Source organism: Bos taurus, chromosome 1, assembly GCF_002263795.3.
Source record: "Bos taurus isolate L1 Dominette 01449 registration number 42190680 breed Hereford chromosome 1, ARS-UCD2.0, whole genome shotgun sequence".
NCBI classification, from domain to species: Eukaryota; Metazoa; Chordata; class Mammalia; order Artiodactyla; family Bovidae; genus Bos; species Bos taurus.
Genome location: NC_037328.1, coordinates 79,051,232 through 79,077,211, shown reverse-complemented (window position 1 = coordinate 79,077,211; position 25,980 = coordinate 79,051,232). Strand labels below are relative to the sequence as shown.

Sequence of the window (25,980 nt, the reverse complement as noted above, 5' to 3'; positions counted from 1 at the left end):
GTGGTATGGACTGTGTCCATGTGTGCTATAAAGTATGTTAAATGAACTGGGGGTAGGGGGGAAGCATTTTACAAAAACTAAAATTCGTTTCTTGTTTTGGGATGAGAATCTTGGAGCCACATTTACCACTCAGTCCTGGATTTTAATGGCTCAAATGCCGAGAACGGACCTCTACATTGACCAGGTGGTTGAATTTTCAAGTGTTCCTGGATTTCCACTCAAGTCCGAGGTTTTCAGATGCTTGACCATTTCTAAATTATTGTCATTCACCCCTAAATTTAAAACTCAGGAATGTGATCCTGATAACTCCCTAGTGGATACAAAGTAGAACTGGTAAGATTGAGCTTCTTTTCTCTGTTCCCATGATCTTTACCTCTAACTTTATGTTTTACTTTTTGCCTTTTTTTCTGTGCTAGCTTCCAGCCTCCAGCCTCTCTGGTTAGCATGACAACTCACATTTATTGCACATGTTCTAAATGTCAGGCACTGGGTAAATTTCCCCCCATATTTCCTTTCATTTAATCCTCACAGCCCCTGGAGGAGGAAATGGCAACCCACTCCAGTATTCTTGCTGGGAAAATCCCGCAGACAGAGGAACCTGGCGGGCTACAGTCCATAGGGTTGCAAAGAATCGGACACAGCTAAGCGGCTGAACAATCCTCAAAGCCAGCCTGTGCAGTAGGTAGTAGTATTATATATGTTGAATATATGAGGAAACTGAGGCTTAGAGAGGTTTAAGTAACTTGCCCAGCATCACAAAGCATATGATGGCAGGGTCAGAGTTAGACGTCATGTCTCTCAGACACCAGCTCATGTCTCAGTCCGATACCAGCTTTTGATGTCTGAGTTACTCTACTCACCCCTGGTTCCCTCTCCTACTCTTTTCTGCTCACCTTGCTAACGAGAGTCAAGGACCAGGTATTGAATGGAAGGAATGCTCTGTCCTCACCTCTTTCTCCCATTGGCACCTGCAGCCAGAGCCCTTGAGGGTGTGCTTTATTCTTCTGACCTCCCACCAGATTCAAAATTGGCTCTTAAGGCTGAACCCCCTGAAAGTACCTTCAATTGGGCTCATTGTTTTTCATAGTTTACTTGGTTTATCACCAGTGAGGGACAGCTTGACATTTACTTTTCCATCTGTTTGATTCTGATCTCCTGTAGGTGTTTCTCCAAACTTAGCAAAACTCTCTGACCATATGAATTGATAGCAAGTGCTTTCTTGTGTATCTATCATAAGACAGTTACATCCAGAGGCATATTTGACAATTAGGGAGCAGTCTCAGATGGTTAAGAATCTGCCTGCAGTGCAGTGGACCCGGCCGGGTTCTATCCCTGGGTTGGGAAAATGCCCTGGAGAAGAGAATGGCTACCCAGTCTAGTATTCTTGCCTGGAGAATTCCATGGACAGATGAGCCTGGTGGGCTATAGTCTGCGAGGTTGCAAAGAGTTGGACATGACTGAGCAACTAACACATGCACTTTCTTTCTTTCTAAGGAAAGAGAATGAAGTCTGGAGCGAGGCATGGCTTCTGCATCCTCTGGTGGATGGTGGAGAGCGCAGTCATTGTGCTCTCCAGGGACCTGCCTCAGTTCGGGACACTTGTATTATTGTGCTTAGCATTTCTGTATTACTTTACATTTGCAAAGTGCTTTCCAGTGATTTATTAGCTGTGCTTGTTTTTAATAGCCCCTGGAGGTAAGTTGATATTCAGCCTTCTGAGAACATAAATGCATAGAGAAGGCTCATCTCATCAGATATTATTGGATCTGGGGTCAGGACTTTGAACTCCTGGGATAAGGCCATTTGGGGTCATTGCCTCATGAGGATTAATAGGAGATCAAGTGGACTTAACTTCAGCTCCCAGAGTCTCTCAGGCAGAGGTGGAATGATGGCAGCTATTTAAAGAAATTGCATAGAAGCCATTATCAAAAGACCTGGATTCCAGTCCTGACTCGGCTGTTGACCATCTGTGTTGACCTTGAGCTGTCACTTTGCCTATATGTGTCTTGGATTCAGTCTCTGGTAAAACAGCGTTTGTCTCCCAAGCCCCTTTAGATCTAACATTGTGTTAAGGATGATTCTATGACTTTGAACCCCTTCTTTGGAAGGGGTAGTTGGTGAATTATATGACAAGGAACATGGGTGTCCATCTCAGTCACTGGAAGGCACTCTGCAAATGTAAAGTAATACAGAAATGCTAAGCACAATAATACAAGTGCCCTGAGTTGAGGCAAGTCCTTGAAGGTCAGGTTGTCTTTAGGGGATGTGTACTCAAAAGGTGCTCACCTGCCCTTTTTTAGGATCCAAGGACAACCTGACAATGTTAAGCCTTCAGATTTATTTGGAGAAGCACATAGTCCTCATTCACTATAAAGCTGAGGTACTGAGCGGGACTGCGAGAAGAAAGCCAGACTGGAGCCAAGACCATCAACCCTGTGTCTTATGGATGTTGTAGAAAGTAATTAGCAGGCTTGGTTATCTCACTGGTTCAACACACGTTTTAGGGATATGATGTAATGTGAGGAAACATTTAGTTGTCAGATTTTAGAGCTTTTTCAAATTTATTCTTGCAGTGAAAGTCTAGTTGTCCTGGCAACCTGAAATTGATTTTCTCTTTGCTCTTGTCAGCTGAAACCAGTCCCCTTTGAATCACTTCTCTAATTTAATATAGAAAACTGTGTGTCCTCACCTGGTGACCAAATCTTTCTTAATGACAGGTGACCCCAGCAAATGGTTCCTTTTTCTAACCTGAGCCAGAGGCTCTGGTTTATTACTGCCTTCACCCTATGTTGTTCTCTTTGTGGTTATTTATTTGTCCATGGAGTCTGTTACGGAAGTAAAGTGGCATTCAATTAATTAAGAGTTCAGTCAGGCCTGTAGAGCAATGATGTAATTGGCAGCCAATCACAGCCTTTCATTTTCAGTTCCTTTCTGGGCAGGGATGGGATTAGAATGGGCTCCAGGGGAGGGGGTCCTTTAGTGGAGACACCTGGCATTCTGTAACCTGGGGAGGGTGACGTAACGGCCTAGATGACAGAGAGAAAACTGAGCTGGGTGACTGTTTCTGCCTCTGTCAGTCGTCTCTATCCAGGGAAGGGGGATGATCTGTAAGCTTGGAAGTGTAGAATCGATGTCATTAAGAAGAAATTGATGTCCACGGAAAAGGATGTTGCAAGAGAGCAGTCTGCTCTACCAAATGATTTCAGAGCTCATGGACCATGCATGCCATGTCTCAGGATATGGAGAATGGCTGAGGTGACCATGGAAGAACTGCCAGTAATTCTGAGGAAACTGAAAATCAGCAGACATGCCAGAAGTGAGAGATGAGGAAATAGAAATCATTTATCAAAAAACAAACAAACAAACAAAATAAAACCGACAAACCAGTATCCAGAGTCTAGGATCTGCTGACTTTATCCTGATTCCTGGTATAATTCTAGACTGTTTTTTTTGACAGGTGATTTAGAGCCTTTGAAAGGAAGCCATGTGCACCAGGAGCCAGAACAGGGTCCCCTCGCCATTTACCTTTTGGAGTTAATCAAATGATGGATTCAAGTGATGTCGTACACACAGTAGTAGTAGCCCAGCAGGCTTTGGAGTCAGGTTGTTTGGGTTTAAATCCAGAGTCCTCTGCTTAGTAGCCACACGGCCTTAGGCAAGTTGCTTACTTTCTGTAACTCAGCTCTCTCTTCTATAAACTGGGGGATAATGATGGAACACGGGGCTTCCCATGTTCAGTGGTAAAGAATCTGCCTGCCAAGGCAGGAGACGCAGGAGATGTGGGTTCCATCCTTGGGTCAGGAAGATCCCCTGGAGTAGGAAATGGCAACCCACTCCAGTATTCTTACCTGGAAAATCCTATAGACAGAGGAGCCTGGTGGGCTACAGATCATGGGGTTGCAAAGAGTCAGACATGACTGAGCACGCATGCACATGTATAATGATAGAACAGAGAAAGACTCTGAACTAATGCACGTGAGGGTCCTAAAAGAACACCTTGCACATTCAGTAAATGTTGCTCTCATTTCTCTTAGCAGGGAGACATTTGTATTTAATAAAACATTTAAAAATCTTACATATTTATGGATAAAAATATGGAGACATGTAGGATGGATTATGGAGACATGTAGAGTGGATTGTGAAATAGGCAGTGGATTAATATATGAGTCAATGAGTGAATACACACTTTTTAGTAATCTGAGTAGTTCAGTTCAGTCACTCAGTCGTGTTCAACTCTTTGCGACCCCATGAACCGCAGCACGCCAGGCCTCCCTGTCCATCACAAACTCCTGGAGTCCACCCAAACCCATGTCCATTGAGTCAGTGATGCCATCCAACCATCTCATTCTCTGTCCTCCTCTTCTCCTCCTGCCCTCAATCTTTCGCAGCATCAGGGTCTGTTCAAATGAGTCAGCTCTTCTCATCAGGTGGCCAAAGTATTGGAGTTTCAGCTTCAACATCAGTCCTTCCAATGAACACCCAGGACTGATCTCCTTTAGGATGGACTGGTTGGATCTCCTTGTAGTCCAAGGGACTCGAGGAGCTTGAAATGTATTTTAAGAGTGAGAATGCAGGGAGTGGGTGAGTTTGAGACACTTTCCACCACTTACCAAACCTCTTCCTACTCCATCATCCTTTTTTTCTCCCAAGAAGAAACTCAAAAATTATTCATATGAAGTTTACATTTCTTGTATTTTCAAAATAGTGCCAAGACTTTCATAATTGAAACAGTCACTTGAAGCTGCAGTGCCATATTTGATTTATATATTTTCTAATTAAAGTATAATTGACTTACAGTATTGCAGATGTACAGCAAAGGGCTTCAGTACAGTGATTCAAGCATGCATGCTCATGTATTAAGTTGCTTTAGTTGTGTCTGCAAGCCTGTGGACTGTAGCACACCAAGCTCCTCTGTCCATGGGATTCTACAGGACAGAATCGCATCTACAGAACAGAATCATGCCCTCCTCCAGGGGATCTTACCGACCCAGGGATAGAACCTGTGTCTCCTATGACTCCTGCATTGCAGGCAGATTCTTTACCATATGAGCCACTAGGGAAGCCAACATCCTTCCATACCCAGCTCAAATTCCACCTTCTCAGAAACATCAGCTTTTCCATTAAGAATCGGTCTCTTTCCTCCTACGTCCACCATCCCATGGTTTGTATTTTCAGAGACTCTTTCTCAAACCATCTTGTTTTTTAATGGGTGATATGTGTTTCTGAGCTCTGATCTGCAGAAGGCAGGTATCTCTCAGCCTTTGGAGCATAACTCAGTAGCTGGCATGTTTACGTACTCTGTAAATGTGTGTTAAATTGACTTACTAAGGAGGCCTGAGGGATTGGAAGGTTACCTACAGTTAACCCAAGAAATTAGAAGGTCTCCTGGGAACTGATTTAGGGGCCTATAGCTTTTAAGAGCAGCTATCAACTTTTCCCTGGCTCTTCTTAATCCTGCTTTCCCAGAGGCAAAGGTGATATCTACCTAACATGCTGGTGACATTCCAGTGAGATTAGGTCAAGATGCACCATCTCTTCTTCTAGTCCTCAAGTTCTTGGGGCTATCAAATCCTTCTATTGGAAAGATTTCCTTTTGAAGAGGAGGTGTACTTGATGACCTCTGGATTTCTGAGTCTGACCATGAAAATTCTTGAACAATACACTGGAGTTGCCCCTGCTACAAGGATGGTGGACAAGCCAGCATGTGCATTTGTGAAGCTGAGTGACTTTGACCCTTGGGAACAGTCCAGGGTCAGCCTGTGCTCACATGGCATGCTCCAAAAATCCACCTTCCACCATCACTGTTGTGATCTGAACTAGATCGCTGCTTGTGAAGCACCTTTTCCTGACTTGCAGCGCAGATTCTGCATGGACTGCTGAAGGTTGCTTCTAGTGACTCATGCATAGAAAAACCCATTATGTTTAACACACTACAGACAGAGACTTTAGGAATAAAGAAGATGTGTGATGCAGAGGAAAGAGAAAAAGAGCAAGTCAGAGACCCCTGATTCTAGTCCTAAATGTGCCAGACACATATTGTTTGGTATTTGGCTTTAGTTTTCAGATCTGTAAAATGGGACACTAAGAATTACTGGGCAGGGTTTTTTGTATGTTACCCAAGATTATTTTCACAAAGCATCTGGCAGAGCACTAGACCCTGCTCAATAACAGAGAATCTCAGTGAAATTGTACAGATTTGTTTATAAACCTGAGCTCCAGTAGCCTTGTGAATTAGGATAGTATGTGCCGCACTTGGTAAAGAATTCACCTGCAATGCAGAAGACACAGAAGATGCAGGTTCAATCCCTGGGTCAGAAAGATCCCCTGGACAAGGAAATGGCAACCCACTCCAGTATTCTTGTCTGGAATATCCCATGGACTGAAGAACCTGGTGGGCTACAAAGTCTATGGGGTCACAAAGACTCAGACATGACTGAGCATGCGCGCGCGCGCGCGCACACACACACACACACACACACACACACACACACACACACACACACACAACTCTAGTGGGGCTGAGTTATTAACACTAAATCTCTCTGAGTCCCGGTAAATGGATTTTACTGGGGATTGAATATACCTTGCATGCTAAGTTGTAAAGATTGGAGAACATTTGTATAAGACCCAGCATGGTGGTGTTTCTTAGTGTCTGACCCGGGGACTGACTCCCCACTGCCGCAGTTTCTCCAGTTTGGGGCAGTGTCCTTGGGGGTTTGACTGAAGGTCCTTGTAGTGCCATACTTCTTGTATTCTGGGCACAAAACCTTTTTCTCACTTATGAAATAGACTTAGTTATAGAGGTGCTGATTTTAGTAGGATACAAAATCAAGAGCATGTGGAGAAATGCAGCTATTCTGGTGGAGGGTGTTTGAGGAGCTTTCATTTGTTGAAGGCCTGGCAGTATTTCATTTAGAGGAAGATGGATTTCGGGTGTGAGGGGAATGTTGCAGTTGGTGATGGGGAAAGAAGTTAGTGCTTGTGCAGGGAAGAAGTGACCAGACCTGACAGAGGAGAGTGGCAGGTGAGGATTGGGAAGCGGGGCTTAGCAGAAGGAGGCTGGAAATTGGGAGGCCCAAGGAAGGAGGTAGTGGAGGGTTCTGGTCAGCGTGTTGGGTGCAGAGGCTGGGGACACTGCATGAACAGTTAGGGTGTTCCTGCAGGGCTGTGCAGGGTAAATAAAACAGGGGCTTTCTGTTGTCACCATCCCACTAAGGGAAGGAAGGGGTGGTCTTAGGTGTGTATATGTGCACCTGTGTGTGTGCGTATGTGCTTGACTGTGTATCAGTAATAGGACCAAAGAGATTGGGGACTTACCCAAGGCTATGCCGCTAGGAAATATCTTTCATTTGCTTAAAGTGCTAAGTTTAGTAATGACTGTAAGTGACAGAAATGGGCAGGGGGAGCACGGAGGGAAGGGGCCTCGGCCCCGTTTCCTGCTCCCTCCCCGGTAGGTAGTGAGTAGGAGTTTTGAGTTTCACTGTTTGATAGCATCACCTCCTCTGCTTTCCCAGAAATTATTCCTCGAAGTATGACTCGAATCGTTACTCTGTTGGGAGATGTCTCAGTTCAGAACTGACTTTCTGCCGAGGTTGTTTACTAAAGAGATGGCAGCCCTGGCAATTCAGAGGTGGCTTAATCAAGTGGAAAGAACAGGGGGCATGGATCTGAGTGCTGGTCCTGTTTTCAGAGACCTCTGAGAATTGGTCGAGTGAATATACTTCTTAGTGCTTGGCTTTTTCCTCCTGAAAATTGGAAGATAGTGATCCCTACATGATGAATTTGTTGTGATGTTGCTTTGAAAATTGCAATGTTGGTTCTGGTACAATAAAGATAAAGGGGTGTCTGGACTTGGATTTTATTTCTATCTGTGTGAAGTAGAAGGGAAAATGACGAGTTGGTCAGCTCCCTTGGGTGGTGTGGATCACTAATATTAAAGTGATGCCAGCATTTTCTCTTATTTGGAGGTGGTGTGTCTTGGAACATTGTGATTAACGATTGTAGACTCTACTGATTGTGTGGCACTACCTTGCCTTGGGCTGACCACCTACCTGTACTGGCATTTCCCCAGCTCTGGGCTGAGGATCACCGAGCTTTTGTGTTATCTGCGAGGAATCTATGAACTTCTAGTCCTTTATTTCTTCATCTGCAAAATGGGGATAATAAAAATCACCACAGCTTTGTCTGCATTGTGAAGATTTGCTGAAGAAAGGGGCTTGAGGATTCTAAGTTGTATTCAACCCTGACTCTTTAGAGCCCATTTTCTCTCCCTCTCCTTTCTGCTAGTGGTCAAGGGACCTCTTTGGTCTTGGAAAGGTGAAAGGGCCCAAAGGAAGAAACGGGGGATTATAGAGGACAGTAATTCTGTAAGGCCCTAGAGGGAATTTTTGAGTCCTGGGATCTGTGCCCAGTTTTGTCACAACCTGTCACATTCCTGCATGCCATGAAAGCCAGATTTGTCCATGCCTATGACCTAACAAGGGGAGATAGAGACTTCTGGAAGGGGTGTCAGCTTTTGGAAACCTTGAAGGTGGTGGGCGAAGGCGCTGGCATGGCGGCTGTGGGTGTTGAGGTTCCTGCTCACTGCCTCTCCTGTCCAGCAGTGACTCGTAGCTTGGGTATTTGAGTTTGGGGTGAGTCAACGGGCCCAAGACCCAGAAGACCCGCATGTGCTTAGTGGCAGGCTGGAATTAGTCAGAAGGCAAAACTATTCGTCCTGACCCCAGAACCCATGTGCTCTGACTGGGTGAGGAAATCCTCTCTGATTCTTAATTTTCTTATCTACGGCAGCCTCTGGAGAAGAGAATTTTCTCTTTCCTGCCTTATGTGGTTCTTATGGAAATAAAGGAGGAAAGGATTTTTTTCATAAATAATATTGTGATATTCAGCATTAGTTTATGTTGCTTGAAATAGGAAGCTGACTTCTCTTCTTTGTTCCTTTCCAGAGTTAATGTATTGATCCTAAAGAAGAGAACCAGTAAAATTCCTGAGAACAGTTGGTAGACCATCCAGTCTTGCTTACTGTTTGTATTTGGTGTCTGAGATCTCTGAATTTAAGCCTGGACCAGTTTAAACATATCCTGAGGATACATAATACGGAGGTACCATGTAAATGTAACAAGTTCAAGAATCTCACATTCCCCTGATGTGTCTACCTTGGCTTATAATATTTCGCTCTTCACATACACTGGGGCTCTGGCCCCCATTTTTTTGTGTCCCCCGTAGAGACTCATTTCTCATAAGGACTTGAACTGTGGACTCAGAAGGTCCCTGTGTAGGACACTGCTTCCTGTTAGGGCCTCCCATGGTGGAAATGGCAGAACTCAAGGCGAGAAAGCCAGCTCTTTGAATCCTCAATTCCATGTTCTTTCTGACACATCACTCTTCCCTCCTGTCAGGTGAAGAGAGAAGCCAGATGGTTTGACAAATGGTTCTTGTTACTGTCAAATCTGCCTTCTCTTTCTGCTCAGAAAGACAGTTCTTACCTTTCCTTTTTGAGGGGATTAGATGGGCGGGGGGAGAGAAAGGGAGGTGCAGGAAGAAACACATTTTATTGCCCTATTCTTTCTGTGGCAGAGATGACCAATAAGCTCTTGTTTCTCCATCAGGAAGCAAGGTTGAAGCAGTGAGGAACCGTCTTCTCGAATTTAAAGCACACGGAGGCTTAGCAGTGGCAGGCTGTATTAGGAGACAACATTGATTTCATATATACTTATCTGAAAAAGAAAAAAAAAAAACAAAACATGTTTAAGATGCCGTATCCATAAATACTAATAAGGCTGTCTGATTCCAATTTTCAGGTGAGATTAGCATTTTATTGAGTATTTTATCTGTCAGATTCAATACTCAATGTACCATCCTCCCAGGCTTATTAGCATAATTGCTATGCTTAAGCAACAATAAAAAATTCAGCAGTAAAATAGCAGTTAGTGCAGGCAATTTGTTATCAAAAGCTTTTACTTAAGGACAGCTCCAGCCTGCATTTATTAGCAAGTTAGGGTTATAATTAATTTTTATTTGGAAAAACAAAAGAGGGGGAAGGTTTTTGCTTTTTTGTTTTGGAAATAATAGAGAAATTAAAAAGCATTGCCTCTCTGGAAAACTGTCTACATCCCTTCTTTCTGTGCTAAAAGTGGGCTGGGATGGGAATAGATTCCACTTGTGAGGCACAGTGGCTCAGATGAAAAGTCTCTCTCCTCGGCATTGTAATAAATGGATAGTAAGGCCCATTTATGTTTGTACAGATGTTTCCACAACATGTTCACATCTCTTTTGTTACTGAGCTCTCAAACCAGTCTGGCGAGGGCTCCATTCTGAGAGTGGGAGACTGAGGAATGGCAGTTTGTTCCAGATGGGAAAGTTGGATGGCAGAGCTGGGCTGAAAATCCAGTCTTCCAGCCCCCAGGGCCCTGGCAGCATCATGACCCTTCACACGTTGCCCAGAAGCCCTGGTATGGGCACTGTTTTTCCTGCCCTGTGGTCTGGCCCTAGGTCTTTTACATAAATGTTCATGCATGCATGCACACACATCCATATACACATACATGGGCACACACACACGTACACACATACAATTTTTTTTCTTTCTTCCCAATTTAATGATGCATTCTTATAGCTGTTTTTCCTTTGGTGTCCTGGTTAAAGCAGTTCTGCCATATGAATTTTCTGTTAATATCAAATATCCTCCATTTCTTGTGTTTCCAACCTCTCTCTCTCTCTGTGCCTCTCTTTCTTCCCCTTTCTACCTCCTCTCTCTTGCACATTAGTGACAGACTTAGGAAAGCCCTGTGACTAACATCTGCAGAGGACCCGTGCAAAATACATGATTTTATTAAGTAATGTGATGATCTTTGTAGAGAAGAAAGACATAAGATTTAAAACTATGGAGGTTGAGAAATCATTTTTCTCCTTATTTCTTGAGAAATGTGTCAGAAATAAATAAGAACAGTCAATTGATGCTTTTCAGTGTGTTTTAGGCTTTAACAGTGGGTAATAATTTTTACCCTGAAGGTAACATTTGGGGTGAAAATGGACAACTGAAGCTTCCAAACTTTCAGAGGAGTTACCTTAGCATCTTAGATTTTCTTTCCTTGCTAAGTTCAGAGAAAGATCATATGATCATTGACTCTGAATCTCTCTAATGTACAAGGCATGTGCTGGCCACTGTGGGGTTTAGGGACTAGATCAGAGAGGGCTGTGAAACTCAAGACTATCAGAGAGGAAATTCACAGAACATGAAGATCATTTTTATTTTTGAGTAGCTATTATATTATTGAAACCATGGTAGAAATTGTTCTTGGATTATGCCATTTTATCTTCGTCTCACTCAATTATTAGTGAATTTTTATTTTTATTTTATAAGCACTTATTATGTATTGGCCCCTATCATAATGTTTTACATTCATCATCTTATTTAATTTTTATCACAATCTTCAAGGCAGTATTAGGTACTATTATCATTGTTCTCATTGGTTAGATGAAGAAACTGAGGCACAGAGAGTCTGAATAACTTGTCCAAGTCACACAGCTAGTAAGTGATGGAACCTCTCTGGTCTTCCTGTCTCCTAAACATGTGTTCTTTCTGCTGCACTGCTTGGCAAAAAATTAATGAGTAGATAGCTAGATAGACAATGCTAATGATGAGTAGAGGACTGTGTAGTTTGCCGCTGTCAGAGCTGTATTTACAGAGTGCAGAAATTTGAAATTGGACGGGGGTTCAAATACTAGGTGCTTCTTAGTATTTGTCAGAACCTTGGTTAAATGACCTCTTTGAGTCTTGGTGTCTTTCTTTAAATTCAGGATGATAGCATCCCTCTCCCAATGTCACTGTGAGAATAAATTAGAAAATATATGTGAGAGCCTCCAGTGGTGCCTGGCTCCTGGTGGATGTTTATCCAGCGTGGGAAGTACCCAGGGCCAGGCATTGTGTGTGCGGGTAGGAACAGCCATCGAAGCCACAACCACCAGGGTTTAAAACTGTCCACTATGAGATATTAGAGAACTGTGGGCAAACAACTTCATCTCTCTGGTACCTCAATTTTCTCATCTTTATAGACTGTACTTACGTTCTAGGGTCATTGTGAGAGTGAAATAAGCTAAAAGATGAGTTAAAAAATTAACTTAATAGTTAAAAACGTTTGTAAAGTTTATTTCACCGTGTCTGGCACAGCAAGCGCTTTGTGTTAGCTCTCATTATTTGGTCCTGCTACAATGATGAAAGACAGGTACCAAGTGAATGGTTTATGGCTGTTTTGGGACCCTGACCTGATCACTCAAGGACCAGGAGCCAGTTTAGCCTGGGGCGTAGGAATCGAAAGCATTTGCACAGCCATTCGTGACCTTGGAAAAGTTTTGGCTTCTCTGTCCTTGATCTTTGCTAATCTGTAGATGGTAGTTGAGAGAGTAAACTTCAGATGATACAGCCTGTGTGGGGAGTGAAAGACAGCCACATCCTTGATAAGCTGCTTCCTGGAGTGTCACCATGTGGCTACTGGGTTTGCTGATCAAAGCTGGCCTGTGGGGTGGAATTTTTTCTGTGTCACCCAGGCAGGGTCTGTCTTCCCTCAGTCTGCATGTCTCTGGATCCTGTCTTCAGCACTGGCTCCCACTTCCCTCCTTTCCAGAAGACACTGATATGCTGGGGCTAATTCCTCCTTGGGACCATCTCTTCTGCACCCAAAGGAGGTGGGTGGGGATTTTGGCATATTGCTTTCTGAAAGGTGATATACTCTAATATACTTCATATGCCTTCGAAAAACAAGAATACATTAAAAGACACTAATATTAAAGTTGTTCTCATGAGGATAGCTCAGAGATGGAAGATTCTTCAGGAGCTGGTGCTTTCTTGGTCTTATTGTCTTACACAGCACTTATCATTATAAACCTTGTGTGTGTGTGTGTGTGAGAGTGAAGCTTCCTGGAATTAGTGGTGCTGATTTTGGGGGTGTTTCCTTAGCTGATTCAAAATAGAAACAGAAAGGCAAAAGTGTTTGTGCATGTCATTTAAAAATGTCTTTATAGGAAAAGACATTAAGATAATACCTTACACTGTGAATACCTCACATTGTGTACGGGGCTTTGTGGTTTTCAAAGCACTGAAATACACATTTTCTCATGTGTACCCTATGGCATCCCCATGAGGTAGGCAAGGCAGAGCTTGTCATTCATTTCCCTTTTAGAGATGATGTAACTGAAGTTCAGAGAGATGAGATGAGTTTTCTTAAAGTGGCGATGGATGAAACCCAGAGCCTTTAACTCTGGGCTGCTTTCTGCTTCATTGTCCCGGTTCGAGTGTAGTGAGGTCATTCTTATCAAGTGCTATCAAGATTATATAGAGTTGCAATAAACCTGAAAATGCTCCCCTTTAGTTTTCTTTTTTCCATTGGTTAAAAAGTTAGCTATGATTTGATATTCACTTGTTTCTCCCCAAGTATAAGCAGCAATGAATCTCTAAAACTTTCTGTTAAATTAGCATGTGTTTAAAAAAAATCAAATGTCAAAGTACTTCCTGAAACTTGCTTTAATGAACAAGAGAAGTGAAGGTAAAATTCCCTTTTTTGCATGAGGTAATTAGGAAACAGGAGGCACGAACTCGCTATAGGAATTTAAAAAGGAACACTTGTACAAATTGGTACAATTGATGTACAAATTGGATGAATATATTAAAGAAGGTTTCATGCTGGTGGAAATTGTAAGTGATTAGGTGTATCAATTGTTTCTGGTTTGCATGGAAACCTAATCTGTTCCATGAGTTGGATCCAAGGAAGATATATATTCTTACACACCAAGAAACAAAAACATGAGTTGAATTTCTCGTTTGATGGCATAGTGCCTTTATCTAGGAGCTCAGCTGCATCCTCAGAATATATGACATAAGAATAGAAGATGCTCTTGACCTTCTTAATGATTAGGAATCAGCTCTGCTTGCTTAGAGGGTAGGGAGGACTGAGTTCTCTTTGGCAAATATCTTTGAGTCTCTTAAGCACATGGCACCAAATACACTCAGTGCTGTATTACTTGATCTCATGTACCAGGGTATGAGTTGTTGTTGTTGTTGTTCAGTCGCTCAGCTGTGTCCGACTCTTTGTGACCCTATGAGCTGCAGCACGCCAGGCTTCCCTGTCCGTCCATCTCCTGGAGCCTGCTCAAACTCATGTCCATTGAGTTGGTAATGCCATGCAACCATCTCATCCTCTGTTATCCCCTTCTCCTCTTGCCTTCAGTCTTTCCCAGCATCAGGGTCTTTTCCAGTGAGTTGGCTCTTCACATTAGGTGGCCAAAGTTTTGGAGCTTCAGCTTCAACATCAGTCCTTCCAATGAATATTCAGGGTATGGGTTAGATGACATGTGTTTTGAAGCCTGTTCTTTCCTTCACGGTACCTGGTTGCTTAGGTGACAACGTCTAAGTGAATTGCCTGCTTCCTGGCAGTGTTTTGAAATGCCTGCTTTGAAGGACGCAGAAAGTCTTTAGGTTTGGACAGATGACCCCCTTGATTCTCCATCTTTGACGGTTGTTTTTTTCGTCTACATCATCTGCTGATGTTACTCGTGTGGGTGCTAAAGTTGACTTTGATTTATACTCCAGATACAGATCAGTTTGTACTCTTTCAGGATACTCATAGCTATGAATTCTCTATCTCCATGAAAGTCTGCATACCGTCTATGACTGTCATGTTATAAATATGACAATTTGCTCCCACTCGATAAACAAGGTTAGAAGTGAAATCACTAGCATGGCAAGTGAGATGGAATAAGCTAGAGATTCTGTCTCTGGGTTTCTCTCACAGCCTTAATGCTGTTCATCTGGCCCTGACTTGTCCTGTGTGTGTTCCTTTTGTCTCTTCTGCTAGATTTTAAACCCCTGAAGGGCAGGTGTTGTATCTTATTAATCACCATGCTGGTGCCTGGCACATAATACGTGCTTATTACTAGGTACTTGGTCATATCTTAAGAAACTGAAAAAGTGGCTTTGCTCGAGGGAGAGGTGATTGCTTGTACTGTTGGTTCAGTGCGTTCCAAGCGATGCTGGCTGTCTTGGGGAAATCAGAGATGCAGACACTGAAGCTCCTTCCTTGAGGAACCACCGTCTAACTACATCACGTCAGTGAGAGCTCTTTGTAAACTGTGAAAGCGTGTGCAGACGGGTCATCCTGATGAGCCTTAACTTTAGTAAGGCTTGGGTGGCTAGGCTCTGCCAACTCCTCCCACATTTGTGAAGCCCCTACCACAACCCCACATACTTTACATGTCTGATGGCATAATCGTGACTAGATCATTCAGAGGATTAGCAGATTATCTGCCAGGCTGAGTGCTGCTACATAATTTGCTGGTCTTTGGTAGCTCTATTTTATTTTTAAAAGGTGGAGTGCTGAATAGATAAGTGAAATGTACTATAAAATATAGTATTATAAAGCAATAGAAAGGAATGCAGTAGTGGTACAAAACCAATAACTCTTGAAAACATTAGGGTAAGTGAAAGAACCTCGTCACAATAGGCCACACATTCTATAATTCCATTTATATGAAAAGTCCACAATAGGACAATTCGTAAAGTCTGTAAAGGTAGAAAGTAGATTAGTGATTGCTGGCAGGGATGGGGTGGGGGACAGAGAGTTACTGCTAATGAGTGTGGATTTCCTTTGAGGGCAGTGAAAATGTTCTTAAATTAGTTGTGGCAATGGTTGTACAACTCTGTGACTATATTAAAAACTGAACTGTAGACTTTATTTATTCTTTTGGCCATGCCACACGGCCTGTGGGATCTTAGTTCCCTGACCAGGGTTTGAACCTGTGCCCCCTGCATTGGAAGCAGAGTCTTAACCACTGGACCACCAGGGAAGTCCTCAAATTGTAGATTTTAAATGGGTGAATTGTATGGTGTGTGCATTGTGTCTCAATAAAGCTGTTAAAAAAATCAGCACATTGCCGGGACTTCCCTGGTGACCCAGTGGCTAAGAGTCTTCACTCCCAAAGGTAGGGCCTGGGTCCAATCTCTGGTCAGGGAATGAGATCCCGCATGCCACAACCAAGATCTGGTGCAGCCAAGTAAATAAATAAATAAGAAAATCAGTATATTGCCTTTCAGTCTGCAATCTTTGAGGGTTTTTTCCAGCAAATCAATCTAGAGTACCAAGTTTTTAACTCATCTTGATTTGTTTTGGGCCCAGAAGTCCTATGTCCTTAACCATGGTGACCATTCCTAATGAAAAATTGATCATAGAACCAGAGCCACCAGACTTGAGAGAAATCTATTTCTCCTCAACTTCATGCACAAGTCTTTTCAGGAGCCTTAGAAACTCATACTTCCAGAAATGTTGATTAGTGAGATATCCAATAAGAAATAACAGGGTACTGACAGCCCTGATTGTATAAATAGGCGTTTGGGATTGCGTTCATGGTTTGCTTGTCAGTACAAGAGAAATGTGTGATTATGTTGAATGATGGTTAATTTCCTTATCCACCCATTTTAAAAATAAAGATGTACGGCTGGGAGACAGGTGCCCAGGGAGGAAAGGAGCCCTGCAGCTTTGATAATGAACTCCAGAAAGGAGCAAGTTCTTACTGAGGAGCTAGCCATTTGAGTCCTAGCCCATGTCAGGCTGTGGCTGATGAGCTGGGGAACTGTGTCTAGTGCCGTACAGAGGATTTATCATTTATTTGTGTTTTGTGTGTGGACAACTTTCCCCCTCTTGGAAGATCACTGTACCACCTTCTCTGACTAACTTACTGTGTCAACAGTATTAGAGGAGCAGCCAGTGGAGTGTGTAGAGGTTGGGGAAGAGCTATGCTTTCTAGCTTTGTATGTGAACACTTCATACACAGATACTTCTCTTTGATTAAATATCCAGTGAAACCAATTCACATGAACTCCAATTAAACTTTAATGAACAAGTGGGTGTATTAATATCAGCTGAGTAATGCAGGCAGCATGGATTCCAGTAAGTGAGTCACTTCTCTGAGCAGCTCATTCCCCATGCACGGTTAGAGTTACTAGAAAGCTTCCAGCTATATTTGAGTGGATCTGGTCTGGGCCTTGTAATTCGAGTAATCCTTGGGGCTTGTTATTCATCTCATGACAAAACCACAGTGATCCAGACCTCTGTTTTCAGAGCAAGGATTGGGGTTGAGGAGCCTTTTCAAACCGAGTGATTAGACTTTTCATGGAGCAGTGACCACCTGGACTTTCATATTCTCCATCTTCTTTTCTTTCTTAAACTGAGAATTCTTTTTCTCCTTAAACCCAGGGCCAAGTGTAGGTGAAGGGCAAGGCAGTGAAGGTGGAACCTCAGTTTTGAACTGAATTTAGTGCCTGAATCTCACTTTCCATCCCCATCTGCTGTTCTGCCTCAGGTCTCTAAGCCTCCCATAGTTACACCAGACATGGTGAGATGTGCTTGGCATGGTGAGCCTTTTTGAGCATAGACCCTGTTTATTCTAGAGAATGATAACTGTACCTACTTCCTGAGGACAATTAAACAAGCTAATGATCATAATACTCTTAGTTTCATGCCTGATAGCCTGATAGCTAATAAGTTCTCTGTAAATGCTGGTTGGGCTTCCCTGGTGGCTCAGATGATTAAGAATCTGTCTGCAATGCGGGAGACCTGGGTTTGATCCTTGGATTGGGAAGATCCCCTGAAGAAGGACATGGGTATTTGCTCCAGTATTCTTCGCTGGAGAATTCCATGGACAGAGAAGCCTGGTGGGGTACAGTCCATGGGGTCACAAGAGTCAGACATGACTGAGCGACTTTCACTAACTAACTAAACGCTAGTTAACTTGTATTAGGAGTACGTCACGGAGAAGTCAATGGCACCCCACTCCAGTACTCTTGCCTGGAAAATCCCATGGATGGAGGAGCCTGGTAGGCTGCAGTCCATGGGGTCGCCAAGAGTCGGACACGACTGAGCGACTTCACTCTCACTTTTCACTTTCATGCCTTGGAGAAAGAAATGGCAACCCACTCCAGTGTTCTTGCCTAGAGAATCCCAGGGATGGGGGAGCCTGGTGAGCTGCTGTCTATGGGGTCACACAGAGTTGGACACGACTGAAGTGACTTAGCAGCAGCAGCATATACATTACCATCTGTAAAATAGGTAGCTAATGAGGAGTTGCTGTGTATCTCAGGGAGCTTGGCCTAGTGCTCTGTGACAACCTAGGAGGGTAGGATGGCGTGGAAAATGGAAGGGAGGTTCAAGAGAGGGGGGATATGTGTATACCTATGGCTGATTCATGTTGATGTATGGCAGAAACCAACACAACCTTGTAAAGCAGTTATCCCCCAACTAAAAGTAAATAATTTTTTTTAAAAAAGGCAAAATAAAAAATGTTTCTAGAGTGATAAAGACCAAGAGAGAATGAGCAGTGAGGATTCAGGGAATGGAGAGATCTCTGAGGTTGGCAGCATCTGAGACGGCTGGGTGATCCTGGGATGGAGGTCAGGATTGGGCCAGGGAAGGATTTGAAAAGGTAATTTGAGGATGAATGAAGAGTGTTTGTGAAGGCAGAAGCCCTGATGTACCACGTGCAAGGTCAAGTATGTTCAGTGTGGGTTAGACTGGGGGATATGTAAGCGCTTGAAGGGGCTCATTGAGACTGAATCTAGCCTCTGCCTTGGCTCTTAAGCATCAAGTCAGCACCATTTGTTCTTCTGCTTCCTGTTCTTGTGTTTCATCTAGAAACCAGTTGAAGGTAATGCCTTGTTAGGCAGCTGGAGGTAAAGACTAGTTGGAGAATGAGCTATAGGCCTGTTAGCTCAGTGTACTTACGGTAGGGAGGGTATTCTTTCCACAGTCAGATATATCCCAAGACTGGGAGGAAGGGCCTGAGTTGCCCATGGCCAGTTTCTTCTCCAGACTCAATAATTAGATAACTCACCCATTCTTCCCTGTGGACAAGGGCAGGGTAGGGAGAGGTCAACTTGAAGAGGCATGGAACAAGGTAAAAGAGAGATGTTCTGCCACCTCCTCCGCCTCTCAACCCAAATTACAGTACTTTTTTTTTTTTTTTTTAGGGGCAATAGTAGGAGGTTGGAAGGAAGGACTGAGATATATTGTGAAGTGAGGGTCAGTTCTCTGAGCTGAGAATGATATAATTCAGCCAGCCAGGCTGGTTATTTATTCAGGAAACACCGATGGAAGGACACACTTAGATAACTCAAACTCAAGGTCCATCAGTCACAGAATCAGCCCCCATCTCAGAGATAGCAACCACTCCTCAATGTAAAACCTCAAACTTCACATATGAATGTCAGATTTTTGCTTTCCACGCAGACTCCTTTCCAGAGAATGTCATAGGATAAGGAAATTCACAGAGTAAAGGCCTAACTTCTATGATGGTAACAGAGGTAGGAGAATCTAATTAAACAGTTAACTTGCATATTTGGAATTTTGGATAAAGCAGAAGGGATCCATGCAATTAAGATTTGAATAGGTTGATGACGCAAGTTAGAAACTAGATGTTACTTATTGAAAACAAAGGAAATGTACAATAGATTTTAAATATGTCAAGTCATTAATTAATTTAGCAATTGGAGTTAGGCATTTCATTATTTGGCAACTGCTTAGTATATTTCTTTTTCATACTGTGGAGAGAAGTCTGTTTTTCCTACTTTACAAATGAAATGATAGACAAATATGGAGATCATATCCTAGGACGCTTGGACTAGGTTTCATCGGCTAGGTCAATCCTTTGTTTAATATCGGGTGTTCATATTGAAGTGAAACAATAGAATTGTTTATAGGGACTCATAAGACAAATGAATTGGACTTGGTTTTGACATCCAAAGGCAACAGGGAGGTGTAAGTAGCTAAGCACTCTACCTTGTTTTGGCTGAAGAGATTTGTCATAGAAATTTAGTGGCCATGATGGATTATAGATTATACATCTTTGATTTGGGGGCCGATGACAAATTCCTTCCCATTCAGGGTTCATCCGGATCCTGATGTTGTTACAGCAATATTTAAAGACGTGCTCAGAGGATATGCTCATCTATTCTTATCTCCTGTCTGTTTTCAAGATAATAAATGGAATATATTGTATAGACTGATTAATTAGGTTTCTTGCGGTGAATACTTTTTGCAAACCCAACCCCGCAAAACCTGAATCCTGTCCAAATTTCCCTCTTTATCTCACTCCAGATCTCCTAAGCGGGCTCTTTTCTGGAGGCCTTTGACAGGACAGACTGCTCTTCCCTTGGGGTATCTGCATGTTACCCTGGTTACTCTCTGGTCTTTGTTTTTCTCCCTTGGTCCACTATGAATGCAAGTTACCTATGGGCTTGATCCTCCTGGGGGACACCTGCCCAGGTACCCCGTAGCATTCCTTCCCATTGGTTCTCCTGAGTTCCCGTTTGGTGACTGCTCCCTACAGCAGTAGTTTCTCACCTGAGTTTATGGATCAGTATCGCTTAGGGAAGTTTTACCAGAATTCAGATGTTCAGGCTTCATTCCTAAATCTTCAGGTGTGGACGTGGGCATTTCCATTTTGAAAACCTTTTTGGGTAATTCCAGTTTTCAGAAATCCTGAAATGTACTCTTTTCAGTTTACTTATGTTGTGCAGTGCTTCAAATAGAAGCTTTTAAAAAGACTTCTAAGTCATGGGTTCCAGGATGGGAAGGGCAGACTCAGGACATGAAAAGAGAGTCAAGGAAGCTGGAGAGGAAGCTGACGATGCTACGAGGGAACTGAAGCTCAGTGCCCTGACCATCCACTTCTTTTATCCCCCAGGCTTTGCCCATTATATTTATTTTGGCCAACAACATTCTTGTTGTTTCCACACGTATGTGCTATGCGTTCTCTTTTAAAGTTTTCTTGGCAGGGGGACTGAGGTCAGGAGTTTTTAGCTCATCCCCACTAAAAATGAGGCCAGTCATGAGATTCTTCTGTCTTACTCTATAGGTTCCAGCCTTTCTACAGAAACTCACTCTCTGTTCCTGCCCCAAGGCCCTAAGCAGAGCCAGCCTTTTTCTTTATATATTCCTCATCTAACTAATCTGTCTTTAACAATACATCAGGTTTTGTCAGAATCAGTTAATTCTTTAGTAAAATATCCAGAACAGACAGACTGTGATGGTTTGCTTACTGGTGGAGGTGAAATGGAGGCCAGTGTTCTTTCAACCAGCATTTTACTCTCCTTGGGACTTTGTGAGTGTAGTATGTGGAATCAGTGACTTTTCAGTCATATCTTCCATATTTTGAGTGCAGGGTTGATCATACCACCTGACTGGGGAGCACCTCGTCAGTAAATTCTAATGGAAAAACCTTGTGTGATGAACGGGCAGGAAGGCATCACAGTGGCACTGTGAGTCATTCCAAGACCAGCAGGATTTGAGCTGTGGTGATTCTCCAATGCTGACTCGAAGCCTCCCTTAGCATTCTGTCATCTTAAGCAGCTTTCGAATCCTTGTCTCAGATTTCTTTATCTAGGTCAGACCACGTCTTTTAAAAAATTGTGTCTGTACATGTCCTTCATAGATCGGACTGGTCCTGCTAGGATAATTGGCTTTATAGGCTTTGAAAATAGCAACAGTGGGGCGTTTTGTTGTTCTTTTTTTGTAAACTAATTTATTTTAATTGGAGACTAATTACTTTACAATATTGTAGTGGTTTTGCCATACGTTCACATGAATCTTAGGTGTACATGTGTTCCCCATCCTGAACCCCTCTCCCACCTCCCTCCCCATCCCATCCCTCAGGGTCATCCCAGTGCACCAGCCCTGAGCACCCTGTCACATGCATCAAACCTGGACTGGCGATCTGTTTCACATATGATAATATACATGTTTCAATGATGTTCTCAAAAATCATCCCACCCTCTTCCTCTCCCACAGAGTCCCAAAGTCTGTTCTTTACATCTGTGTCTCTTTTGCTGTCTCACATACAGGGTTATCATTACCATCTTTCTAAATTCCATATATATGTGTTAGTATACAGTATTGGTGTTTTTCTTTCTGGCTTACTTCACTCTGTATAATAGGCTCCAGTTTCATCCATCTCATTAGAACAGATTCAAATGCATTCTTTTTAATGGCTGAGTGATACTCCATTGTGTATATGTACCATAGCTTTCTTATCCATTCGTCTGCTGATGGAGATCTAGGTTGCTTCCATGTCCTGGCTATTATAAACAGTGCTGCAATGAACATTGGGGTACACGTGTCTCTTTCAATTCTGGTTTCCTTGGTGTGTATGCCCAGCAGTGGGATTGCTGGGTCATATGGTAGTTCTATTTCCAGTTTTTTAAAGACTCTCCACACTGTTCTCCATAGTGGGTGTACTAGTTTGCATTCCCACCAACAGTGTAAGAGAGTTCCCTTTTCACCATACCCTTTCCAGCATTTATTGCTTGTAAACTTTTGGATAGCAGCCATTCTGACTGGTGTGAAATGGTACCTCATTGTGGTTCTGATTTGCATTTCTCTGATAATGAGTGATCATCTTTTCATGTGTTTGTTAGCCATCTGTATGTCTTCTTTGGAGAAATGTCTATTTAGTTCTTTGGCCCATTTTTGGATTGGGTCATTTATTTTTCTGGAATTGAGCTGCATGAGCTGCTTGTATATTTTTGAGATTAATTCTTTGTCAGTGCTTCATTTGCTATTATTTTCTCCCATTCTGAAGGCTGTCTTTTCACCTTGCTTATAGTTTCTTTGTTGTGCAAAAGCTTTTAAGTTTTGTTGTTCTTGAACAGATTTCTCTTCTCACTCTGGGATGAGGTATTAAGGAGCCAAGGTATGCTTGTATGTGAAGTTTTATTTATTTATTTATTTTTGATAGAATGTTGACATTTTGGGGTTAGGAGGAAAGCAGGACAGTATTAGAACTCTTTTGGAAAAAAAAAAAAACAAACCATTCTGCCCCCATCCCAAACAATACTCTTTTCCTGAGATAAATGAATGGATCTTGTAAAGAAGGTGGTAGAGCACTGAGGCACCCTGAGTTGGGTCTGCTCTGCCCCATTTTGCTGCATGAGTTTGACTTCTTGCTGTCGGTGGGGATTCTCGAACTCATCTCTCTGAGTTGTTGAAGGGATCAGATGAGTTATAATCCATATGAAAATGGTCTGTAAACAGGAAAATCAAACCTTTCCTATTTGTTACTTAGCACAGGTGTTGGACCTCTCCCTAAAACAAAAATAAATCATCCTTTCTTTTTAAGTTATAAAAGTTATAGACACTTATTTTAGAAATTTAAAATACAGAAGAGTATGAAGAAGATAATTAAAACCCCTATAACCCATCATCCAGAGATAACCATCTTCCTATTTTACACGCATAACCACTCTTCTGTTTTTAAAGGATGGTCATGTTAAACATGTTTAGTTGTATATGTTTCTGTTACATAATGTGTGCATTTTCCTGTGTCATTAATCATTTTTTAAAAGTACACATTTTAATCACTGCTTATTAGTGCATTATGTGAATGCTGTGTTTGCATTTATTATGATATATTTGACCATTGTTTCTATTATTAAGTGCTGACTGTTTATCAAGAAGAAAACTTGCTTAAAAATAAGGCAGGCATCTTTGGCACTGTTTTTTATAGTAGAAGAATTTGGCGTATTTTACTTCATCCTGTATTAACATGCATAGGGCTAGAGTTTAGTAGTACTTTTAGTTAAGATCTCAGTTTTAAAGTAAAGTTACACCTGTGGATAGTTAATTTAGAGAAAATTCTGACAGTAATAAAGTCTGTTAGGCCAAGTTCTCTTAATTAATATTAATTAGAGAAACATTGAAACACAATATGGGTAGTCTTGTGATTACACTGCATTAGATAAGTTGTTTGATGTCTTTTAAAATGTTTATTTTCTCTCATTAGGAGGATGTGGTCAATTTGTTTTACCCAAAGGATTCATTTTCCATTGCTGGGCATATATATAATACTACAGTTAGCACAGGGCTTTCCTGGTGGCTTAACAGTAAAGAATCCACCTGTAATGCAGGAGTCGCAAGAGGCACAAGTGCTATCCCTGGGTTGGGAAGGTCCCTGGAGGAGGGCATGGCAACCCACTCCAGTATTCTTTCCTGGAGAATCCTCACGGAAAGGGGAGCCTGGCAGGCTACAGTCCATGGGGTCACAAAGAGTCAAACACAGCTGAAGTGACTGAACACCCATGCAGAGTTACCACATACTGGGATGTGATGATGAAGAGAAACCTCTGGATACTTTTAAAAATGGAAAGTTAAAGAACAGTGGACTAGATAGAGAGTTTTGCTAGTATTTCAGTCCTGAGATTGATCTTTTTGTCATGGCTTTATCTCTTTGCCTCTGTTTATGCATTCCATGTCTCTGTGTAGCCTCTTGTCATCTATGTTTGCCTGATCCATGCCTTTCTTGGTCTATGCCCCTCCCCATCCATCCTCCCGCTTATCCATCCAATCATCTATCAAATCATCTATCCCCTGGCCGTTCTTACCTACCCCTCTCATTTATCTCTCTCTGTCTTCATCAGTCATCTTTGTCCATCTATTCGATCATCCATATCCATCTGTAGAGTGAATGGTGACTATTCTGATGGAAACATAGGCATTTCTTTGTTGCATTTTACAAAGAGAATCACAGGAACCAAGGGCATAAGAACCAGAAAGTGAAAATGACTAGAACTCAATCCTTCTTTTTTATCACCTTCAAACCAGAGGCGATGTTCAAAACTGACCTGATTACTTATTCTATGATGTTTATCAGGAGTTTCTTAGTATATTACATTCTGGGGAATATTGTTTCAATTAATATTTTACTAGAAATCAGTCACCAGGAGATAGACTAAACAAGAACTATATTACAGCTTTTGAGTAGTAAATTCAGAGGGAACAGAATTTTCTTGAGTTTGGACTAAATGTCAAAGATGTGCAAATGACGTCTTTCCAAATTTATTGGCTTAATGAACGTGCTGTAACATTTTTAGGGAGTTTAGATATACCAAACAAGGGTATTTTGAGATATGAAGACCTATGTTGCACTTGTTATTTGATAAAATGGAAAGAACTACAGTTACTGAAACCTATTTTCTGCTGATTCTGAGAAAGCTGCTGTGCACTTAATTACCTTCTACAGATAGTGATGCAACTTGTATTCTTCCCATTTTGTGGAAAATAGGCAGAGCTTTCTTGAAATTGAGACTTGTTTGACTCAAACTGTTATTCTTTGCAGTAAACTGTACTGACATTGTCCCGAAGACTTGTAAAACCTTAGCTGTATATCAGCTCTCTGTTTTTAAATTTTATACTAACTCATCCAAAAGGTGAACCGTGAACTTTCAGATGTTCAAGCTGGTTTTAGAAAAGGCAGAGGAACCAGAGATCAAATTGCCAACATCCGCTGGATCATCGAAAAAGCAAGAGAGTTCCAGAAAGACATTCATTTCTGCTTTATTGACTATGCCAAAGTCTTTGATTGTGTGAATCACAATAAACTGTGGAAAATTCTGAAAGAGATGGGAATATCAGACCACCTGACCTGCCTCTTGAGAAATCTGTGTGCAGGTCAGGAAGCAACAGTTAGAACTGGACATGGAACAACGGACTGGTTCCAAATAAGAAAAGGAGTACGACAAGGCTGCATATTGTCATCCTGCTTATTTAACTTATATGCAGAGTACATCATGAGAAATGCTGGGCTGGAAGAAGCACAAGCTGGAATCAAGATTGCCAGGAGAAATATCAATAACCTCAGATATGCAGAGGACACCACTCTTTTGGCAGAAAGTGAAGAAGAACTAAAGAGCTGCTTGATGAAAGTGAAAGAGGAGAATGAAAAAGTTGACTTAAAGCTCAACATTCAGAAAACTAAGATCATGGCATCCAGTCCCATCACCTTATGGCAAATAGATGGGGAAACAGTGGAAACAGTGGCTGACTTTTTTTTCCTGGGCTCCAAAATCACTGCAGAGGCTCCAAAATCACTGCAGAGGCTCCAAAATCACTGCAGATGGTGATTGCAGCCATGAAATTAAAAGACGTTTACTCCTTGGTAGGAAAG

At 42.2% G+C, this 25,980-nt stretch overlaps 1 protein-coding gene across 10 annotated transcripts in view; it reads left to right on the top strand.

Annotated features, from left to right (window-relative positions):
• Positions 1–25,980, top strand: part of LPP (LIM domain containing preferred translocation partner in lipoma) — a 757,855-nt gene that overhangs the window by 116,815 nt on the left and 615,060 nt on the right. The window contains exon 3 of one of the 10 annotated variants that reach the window (XM_015471873.3): positions 8,946–9,101. The exons of the other annotated variants lie outside the window; for them this stretch is intronic. The gene's annotated coding sequence lies outside the window, so the exon portion shown is untranslated. The remainder of the gene's footprint in view (positions 1–8,945; positions 9,102–25,980) is intronic. 10 annotated transcript variants of the gene reach the window in all.